Source organism: Suricata suricatta, chromosome 16, assembly GCF_006229205.1.
Source record: "Suricata suricatta isolate VVHF042 chromosome 16, meerkat_22Aug2017_6uvM2_HiC, whole genome shotgun sequence".
Classification (NCBI taxonomy): domain Eukaryota; kingdom Metazoa; phylum Chordata; class Mammalia; order Carnivora; family Herpestidae; genus Suricata; species Suricata suricatta.
The window spans coordinates 3910169-3919560 of NC_043715.1; the positions used below are offsets into that span (position 1 = coordinate 3910169).

The window sequence follows — 9392 nt, forward strand, 5'->3', positions numbered from 1 at the left end:
CACACACACACACACACACACACACACACACACGCCCCTCTCCGAGGGCTCAGCAGCCACAGCACCCCAGCGGCAGGCCACACCTGGCCTCAGATCCTGATTTCTTCCACTAAAAAGAGCCGAGAAATGGGTGCTTCCAGGGCCGGGGCAGGGAAAGTACCAGATGAGCCTGGAATTTCTTGCGACGCCAGAAGGCAGGGAGGGGCTCCAAGAGCGATGGAAAAAACATGCACCGGACACAGCAGTCACCCCGCCGGACGCTCCTGCTGGCAGACCCGGGACATCAAACTAAAAACGATGCACCAAATGTTGGCGCACTTCATGAAATAGGAACTTGCGAGAACATGAGAAAACGAAGGAAGGAAGGAAGGAGCAAGCACGCAGTGGGGCGGCTCCCCCTCCCGCCTGAGCATCGAGGGACCAGGGAGCCAGGGAAGGACCAGGAGAGCAGCAAGCCTGTAGGAGCCATCGATTGACCTGGCAGGGACCCCCCAGGGGTGCTTAGAGCACAGTGGCCGGGTGTGTGAACAGCCTCCACACCCCTCCCCGGGAGGCGCTTACTGATCACGACGAGCAGGTCAGTGACTTTAAGAGAAACCTGGCCTGGAGGAGGTCAGGACTCAAGCATCCCATACACCTGACCTAGGTCCGAATTTCTGGGGCAGCCGCGTGACCCAGGGAGGCAGCCTCGCTTCCTGAACCCCAGACCCCTGCAGGGATTTTCGTAAGGATTCAAAATAGCACGGGGCACCCGAAGATGCTCCCGGGGACATCCTGCTAAAAAGAAAAAAAAGAAAAAGGTAACCACCTAGATGCCCATCAGCAGGGGAGCAGGTGACATAGAAATGTCTACACAGCCATTGAAGAACGTGCTTGATCTGCATATACTGCAGGGGGAGGGAGAGGCTGGAGGGGCTGCAGACGGTGCCCACGGTGTGATTTTCGGTCTGTGTTTTTACGAGGACACTTACGTAGTTGTATGTAAATAATAATTACTGAGACCAGGGGCTGCCCTAAATGCCGTACACATACTGAGTCACCCCGTTCCACAGCAGCTCCTGACGCCCCGTTGTACAGAAAAGCAAGGCATGTGCTCCGGGTCTCACTGCCGCCAGGTGGGGGACAGATCTGAGCCTGGGCTGCGGGTTTCACCCTGGTAACGGCAGCCTCTCGGAAGCGCACAGCAAGGGGCCAGGAACGCCCAAGCAAACAGTCATCTGATCGCTGCAAACTGAGCAGATACACACAGTACCTCCCTCCACCCCCCACCGAGGAGGAGCAAAAAAAAAAAGTGCAGACGGAAGGTCATGCTTCATACCGTGCACCTTTCTTTGTGGTTTATGTAAACAAAATAGTTCAGAAAGAAGAAAGGGGAAAGGAAGGAAAGAAAAATGCACATAGCTCTTGGTGCATAAAAGATAGTTGAAAAACAGCAACCAATATTAGGCTAATTCAATGGTCCAGGAAGGCAAAACTGCCACTCGCATTTCAGTGCTGGAATTTGGGGAAGGGAGGGGTAGAGAGAGAAGGACTCGGCCACAGCGGCGGCTGGGGGGGGTGGGGGGGGGAGGAGCAGGGAACAGTGAGAGGATTCCTGACCCTGGAGAACGAGACTCCCAGATCAGAGGAGGGAGGCCCCCTGGGCTAGGAAAATCTGCAGTAGCTTGAGTGCAAGTCTCAGCTCGCCAAAGTGCTGCCACCTCCTCCAGGAAGTCCCCCGGGGTTGCACCCAGTTAGCAGTAACCAAGTCCCTACCACTCCCCCTGACACAGGCTCCTGCCTTACATGTGCTTCCCTTCATGGGGGCTTATCTTCATTTGTAATTATATACTCACTACTAGAAGTGTTTGATAGCTCTCTGTCACCCACCAGACTATAAGCTCCACTCGGTAGTGCCAATCTTTTGCTCACTCTGGCAAACGGGAGGATGGCCCTCCAAGGACTGGAGAAGCGAACTGCAGGGCAGGGGCCCTCACACTCCAGTGAGCATCAGAACCCCCCGCGGGCCTGTAAAGACTCAACTGCTGGGACCAGACGGCATCTGGACAGCGGCTGACCTACGGGAGGAATCGACAAGTGCGGGCCAGCCAGACGGATGGTCGGTGCGAGGGCTGGAGACGGGGAGACCAAGCAGTAAGAACTTGCTAGCACATCCGACTCTTGACCTCAGGCCCATGACCCCCACCGGGCCGGCCCCGCGGGCGTGCCTGGAGTGTGCGCTTCACGCAGTGCCCTGCCGCTGTCTCGGTCGTTTCCTCCACATTTTCCTTTTGCACTGGGCCCCGCGCACTGTGTGCCCAGGCCTGCCTCCACCACTGAGCACGTCTCTGGGAGTGCAGGGCTGCGCGCTTGACTCAAGTCAGACTACGAGACAGTGAGAGATTCTCATAAAAATTACTTAGGGGCACCTGGGTGGCCCCGTCGGTGAAGCATCCGACTTCGGCTCAGGTCATTCTCTCATGTTCATGGGTTCGAGCCCCGCGTCAGGCTCTGTGCTGACAGCTCAGAGCTTGGAGCTGCTTCAAATTCTGTGTCTCCCTCTCTCTCTGCCCCTCCCCTGCCCATGCTCTGTCTCTCCATCAAAAATATTAAAATACCTACTATCACTTTTTTTTAAATTTCTAAAGTTTATTTATTTTGAGAGATATAGAGAGAGTGTGAGCAGGGAGGGGCAGAGAGAGAGGGAAGGAGAGAGAATCTCAAGCAGGCTCTGCACGCTCAGTGAGGAGCTGGACATGGGGTTTGAACTCATGAACTGCAAGATCGTGACCCGAGACAAAATCCAGAGTTGGACGCTTAGCCAACTGAGCCACCCAGGCACCCCCAAAATTATTCTCACTTTTCGAACTAAGCATTGTACAAAGACTTTTAATAAAAACGATCACTTTTGGGACAAGGTATGTTCAAAGAGTTTTAAACCCTCACATTTATTTTACTATTACTTTTTAATTTCTATATTCCCCGAAGGCAGGCAAAGGCACGAGCAAAGAAGTGTGGTGAATATTTGCGTACATTACCTAATCTAATCTTCTTCACAGAAAGCCAGGAAAGGCCCTGAGGTGGAACCTCGAAGGCAGAAAGGGAATCCGGCACTTTCACTGATTCTTACAACAGTTGTGTCCCTACTTTCGGGCAAGGACATCTGAAAGTGGAAAGATTAAGTAATGGACCCCAGGCCGGAACTGTGGGCCTCTGGTCCCAGTCCAAGCCCTAACCAATATCTCCCCGTTGATAGTAGTCTCCTGGGCCAATACTCTTTCCCCCTGCCCACGAGGACCCCCAAGTTCAGTCTTGATGGCGAGACGGGGACAGGAGGATCCTGAGGAATACAGAGTATGCCCCTGGGCCCAGGTGTGAAATAACCAGATCTAATGAACATGGCAGTTTGGTTTTAATGGCTTGAAATCTAAAGAATGATTATGTGTCGTGCCTGTCTTTGTTCCAGATGTTTCAAGCCTTCCTTTCTCCAGGGACTTCAGCATTATGAATCCTGAGCACTTCTTTCTCATCATGTACTTGAATTTCAAGATGGGCCAGACAAGTGCTTAGGAGGGCTCTGGTCCCCACCAGCGGGACAGTCAGTGGGAAGACGCGGACCTAGAAGAGCACAGTCTGTCCATTTTCCACCCAGCGACCTGGGGGGTGGGGTGGGGGTAATAGTACAACTTCAAGAGTGTCTGTAACCTCAACAGAAGATGACATATTTCCCCACTGTGGCCCCAGCCCCTCCCCACCAGTATCCTTCAAGTTTCTACAAGGAACACAGTGTCATGAGCTGACTTGCATCCCCCCAAAATTCATGTGTTGGAGTTCTAGCCTCCAATGCCTCGGAATGGGATGGTATTTGAAGGGAGGCCCTTCAAAGATGTGATTAAATTCAAATGGATCATTAGGGGCACCTGGGTGGCTCAGTCGGTTAAGCGTCCAACTTCAGCTCAGGTCACGATCTCACGGTTCATGGGTTCAAGCCCCACATCGGGGTCTGTGCTGACAGCTCAGAGCCTGGAGCCTGTTTTCAGATTCTATGTCTCCCTCTCTCTCTGACTCTCCCTCGCTCATGCTGTCTCTCTCTCTCTCTCTCTCTCTCTCTCTCAAAAATAAATAAAACATTTAAAAAAATTTTTAATGGGATCATTAGGAGGGCCTTAATCCAAGATGACTGGTATCCTAACAAGGAGAAGAGGACATTTGGACCCATACGCACAGACAGAAGACCACGTAAAGACAGAGTGAAGACAGCCATCTACGAGCCTTCTAGTTCCTTCCCCGGAGGAGCTCTGGAAATTTGGGATCTGCTAACCTTAATAACAAGGTTCTTGTCATTGGGATTTGGGGCAGAGTTTCTAGGATGGCATCTTTGGACCTATTCTCAAGAGCCCACAGTTTTCTAAGAACTTTCGAACTTTGACTGTGTTCCAACGATCACCCTACTTAACAGAGACCTTTGGGGGCCAACCGATGACAAAGCACTGGTTTGGGACACTAGTGCCCCCATCGGTGACAACAGTCCCATGATGCCTTGCAGGGATGAAAGTATCTCAGTGGCTCAGAGAGGAAAAGTGGCCGGAGAGTGGGGCCATTGCGCAGCACACAGTACTGATGGGTCAGCTCAAAGTACTGAGCCGCTGAGTGGGGTCGTCACATTGCAGTGGGCCTGACTCGAACCCAGTCTGCGAGCACACGCGAGCCATGGCTCAGGAGCACCGAGTACGGAAATCCACACAAAGGGAAGGGTGTTCTTGCCCCCGATACCCGACACTCACCTTGCCTTTAAGGGCATGAGCCGATTCTACAAGTTCCAAGGGACAGCCTTGAAAAGGGACATTCATAGGTGGCCGGCTGTCCCTGGTGCTTAAGGAAGAGGCTGGCTACCCCGGCTCTTGACATAGTTAAATGCCACTTGCCACACAACCACGTAATTGGACAGTCTCAGCAGGAGCGTTATCAAAACTAAAATTCTAAAGGAGTCCAAATCAAGACTAGAACTCGAGACTAATGAAACCAGTAAGAAAGAGAGAGAACTATCGAGCAGACTATGTACCAAACGTGGTGTTTTATGTAACTGATCTCATGTAAGAAGCTATTCCTGGGGCGCCTGGGGGGCTCAGTCGGTTAAGCGTTCGACTTCGGCTCAGGTCACGATCTCATGGTTTGCGGGTTCCAGCCCCGCGTCAGGCTCTGTGCTGACAGCTCGGAGCCTGGAGCTGCTTCGGATTCTGTATCTCCACTCTTTCTTCCCCTCTACCACTCGTGCTCTGTTTCTGTCTCTCAAAAATAAATAATAAAACATTACCAAAAAAAAAAAAAAGCTATTCCTTTCCCCACTGTGGTGGGCAGTCTCTACCCCCACCCATCCCTGCCTCTTGATCTTCAGGCCCTTGTGGAATCCAGCTCCCGACCCTGTCCCACCTCGACCATGGGCTAGACCTAGACTCATTCTCTACATATTTTTAATTTTATGTAAGTAACCTCTACACCAACGTGGGGCTCAAACTCACAACCCCAAGAGTCACGTGTTCTCCTGACAGCCAGCCAGGGGCCCCCAGACTCACTTCTAAGGAAGAGAACATGGCGGAAGTGAGAAGCTGTCACTTCCAAGGCTGGGTTATAAAAAGCCTGTGGCTTCTAGGCTTTGGGGGGTGCATTCTCAGTCTCTCTTGGGTCATTTACTCTTGGACAAGCCAGCTGTTGAGCCACTGGGCAGCTCTGTGGACAGACCCATAGAGTAAAAGCCCAAGGCCTAGGAAAAACCTCAAGGACGAGTTTGGAAGTGGATCCTTCCCCTCCCACAATGGGAGCCTTCGGATGAGATCACATCCCAAGCCAACAGCTGCGAGGCGCCCTGCAGAGAGACCAGGGCCAGGGCCACCTGGATGAGCCACACCCAGATTTCTGAGCCACAGAAACCACAAGACAATCACTCGTTGTGTCAGGCCACTGCATTTTGCTTGTTAAATTTTTTTTTAACATTTATTCATTTTTGAGAGACGGAGAAAGGCAGAGCACAAGCAGGGGAGGGACAGAGAGAGAGGGAGGGAGACACAGAATCCGAAGCAGGTTCCAGGCTCTGAGCTGTCAGCACAGAGCCCGACGCGGGGCTCAAACCCACGGACCATCAGATCATGATCTGAGCCAAAGTTGGATGCGTAACCGACCGAGCCCCCCAGGCGCCCCTGAGTCACCGCAGTTTGGAGTAATTTGTGCAGCAGCAGCAGACAACTAATATGAGAATTCAACATCAGTGGCCGAGTTCAAATAAAACGTCACCAGTCACATCAAAGTCCAGTCGCTACATCTGGACTTTATGATTTCATTGTAAACTTAGTTTGATTTGATTGAATTGCATTATACGCACTCAGCTACATTTCTTGCAAGTTTTATGCTTATAGTACTGATGTCACCTTTTGATACAATTTAAGGTGGCACTGGGGGGCTGCAACACATTTCTTCAAGAAGTCCCCTCTGGGTAGATTTTGAGAAACACTAGCGGTGTGTGTGTGTGTGTGTGTGTGTGTGTACTCCCTCCCGGGCACGGTCATCCTGCCATCTAAGGGTGCTGTCCTCACAACACTAGTCTGAGTGTGACCATTTCCCGTGCTGCGTTCCTAATGTGCGGCTCAAGTGCGAATCAGTGAACAAAGGCTTCTCTGCGGTGCTAGCGACATCTTCTCGATGGACCAGAGGCTCCTCGTGGTTCACCTCTGCAACCCACCCTTTCCACACCAACCCCTGCACCTCGCCCCCCGCCCCCCAGCTCCTGATCTCCGCCGCTCTTCGGAACGGAAGCACCGCTCTCGCTCCCAGGTGCTGCACACCCACGGCCAAACAGCCCACCGTGCGCTGTAGTTTGGTGCCCATCCCTGCCCACCAGGAGAGGGTGCCAGGAGGGCTGGGAGTGTGTGCATCTCCTTCTCTACCCCCTCCCTGGCGTGCAGCACTGGCCTGACGCACGGCAGGTGCCCCACGCGTCTGGGCCGGACGAATGGGTGCCAGCACGGGCGTGCTGGAGCCCCGACGTCCCCCTGGAGAGCCCCAGGAGGAGGAAGCAGTTCACCAACCAGGAAGGCGGCACAGGGTGGAGCTGTGCCAGCCGTGGGTAAGAGATGGGAGCCCCGAGGGCCAAAGAGAACTTCCCCGGCGTTGGCGCCGAGTCACCCAGGAAGCAGGAATTTCTGGTCCAACATTCTCCACACCCAACATTCAGGTTACCAGAGAGAAGGTTTTGTTCCAGGAGTGAGAGGAAGAAGGTGTCCCCATCCCTTTGTCATTAAACTGCAAATACGAGAGCGAGGCATCTTCCCAGCCACGGGCACTGTGCTCACATTCAGCCTCTGAGGCTGCTAACTGCGTCCACCCTGGCCCGGCCTCTACCATCCGTCCCCTGCCTGGCACGCTGCTTTCCTGTCCTACCCCAGACCACTGGATCTTGGATTAAGCATCTCTTGGTTTCTCTGTCAACTGTGGGGCTCCCCCCATGGTCTTCTTTGTTCCCAGTTGTATCCTTAGCACCTGGTCCAACTGTGAGCTCCGATGTCCTCATCTATCTTAAATTTTTTAAAGTTTATTTATTTTCAGAAAGACAGAGACAGTGCAAGTGGGGCAGGGGCAGAGAGAGAGGGAGACGGAGAATCCCCAGCAGGGCTCGGACCCACGAAACCGTGAGATCGTGACCTTAGCCAAAACCAAGAGTCAGACGCTTAACCGACTGAGCCGCCCAGGCTGCCCGTCATCTGTCCTATGATTATAGTCATAAAACTGGCCTCAGTGCAGAGAGACCCGAAAGAAGACACGGCAAGCTCTCAGTGATAATTAGCATTACAAGCGAGGTGACTGGGCAAAGTGGCTGGGGGTTCAGGGGCCGCCCAGAACGCTGCATGCGCGTGCTCCTCAGTGACGGTTACAGGAGCCTCTGTTTCCATTTATCTCGGCAAAAAAGGGTTTGAAATTGGGGGAAGTAAGTGGGAGGTTTCAGATGATGAGCGAGCCGGCAGCAGGTCGCCTCACCTACCAGCCTCCCCCCTCATCACACCCTCATTTACGTTTAGTGTCATCCCTGGGTTTGCACACGGCCCTTTAGAGCTAGGCCAGGCTCCCAGCCACCCCCCACTGCCACGCTAGCCGTTACACACCCTTCAGGGTGCTGCTGAGACCATCCAGGTCCACAGCCAGGTGGCTGAGCCCTCCCGCCCCCACCACATACCTCCAGGCGGGTTGGAGACCTGCTGCACCCTTGGGGGGCCCTCGGAAAAGGTTTGGAGGAACCAAGTCCACTTGGGTGCAGAGGTCAAGTTCACCCCCAGCATCTCTATTTGTTACATCATCCTCATACCTGGCCTCCTGGCCGCCAGGCACCCCTGGACAGCCTGTAAACTCTAATCACAACCAACTGCACAACAGGAGTGTTTGAAAAGACCCCCAGCTGATGCAGACACCAAAACGTGGGAAGGAAAATAAAATAGAAAAAGTAACGTAGAAAAGGCAACCGTCTCTGCAAACTAACCTCTGACTCCTAGAACAGACCCCACTGCACGGCATGTGGTAGAAACACGGATCTCAGCAAAATAGCCAGACCCTGTATGTCCCATCCACGTTGAACCCACATGTCGCTTCAGAGAGATTATGTCAGATTATGCTAGTTGCACGGCTCTTGGTCTGCCACGCTGGCATCAGCACACGCCTGCTTACATTCATTTATAAGATACAACTTTTTAAACACACGAATATTTAAAGATCATACAACCCAAATGTTTTGACTGTTGTCATTCTTGGGGGGGGGGCGGCGGGCATTCAATCACTTAAGTTTTTCTATCTGGTCTTTTCCATTAAAAAGTCAATGGAACGGTGAGGCTTCCCTTTCCCAGTCAGAAGGCCACTGCAATATTGTATTCCCCAGAGCTCCCCAGGGCACTATTTCAGGAATTTTATTTTTAAGTGACTGATTACGCCAGAAAGAAAAAAAAAAAAGTGCAATGACCCCAGGATGCTGTTGCAAGAATCCAGCGCTCTCTGCACTCCTATAGGGCAGGACGCAAAGCTTACTCTCTTACAAAGGTCCGGAGAAAGTTCCGGGGTCACCCATCCCTGGGTCACCCATCCTGCTGGCTTCACCAAGCGGAAGGGCTGTTTTGGACAGCTCTGTCATTTCCTTTGCTCCTAACACCCCTCTTACCCGCCCCCATTCCCCCCCCCCCCAACGCGCTCAGCCTGATAATCCTGTTGGTTTATCCTAGAGGGTCCCCTGCAGGTTGCAAAGTCAACATACAAATCTGAGTGCTTTTCAAGTGCGCTGGAGATGTGGGAAGCATGGCTTCTCTTTACCCGATTTCCACCATTACTATTACTATTGATGCTAAAATATTGTCGCCAAATGTTTTTGGTTTGTTGTTGTTGTT

At 52.6% G+C, this 9392-nt stretch overlaps 1 protein-coding gene across 1 annotated transcript in view; it reads right to left on the bottom strand.

Moving 5' to 3' along the window:
* The window catches only part of ATP2C2 (ATPase secretory pathway Ca2+ transporting 2), a 62541-nt gene that overhangs the window by 52738 nt on the left and 411 nt on the right, over positions 1-9392 (bottom strand). The window lies entirely within an intron of this gene.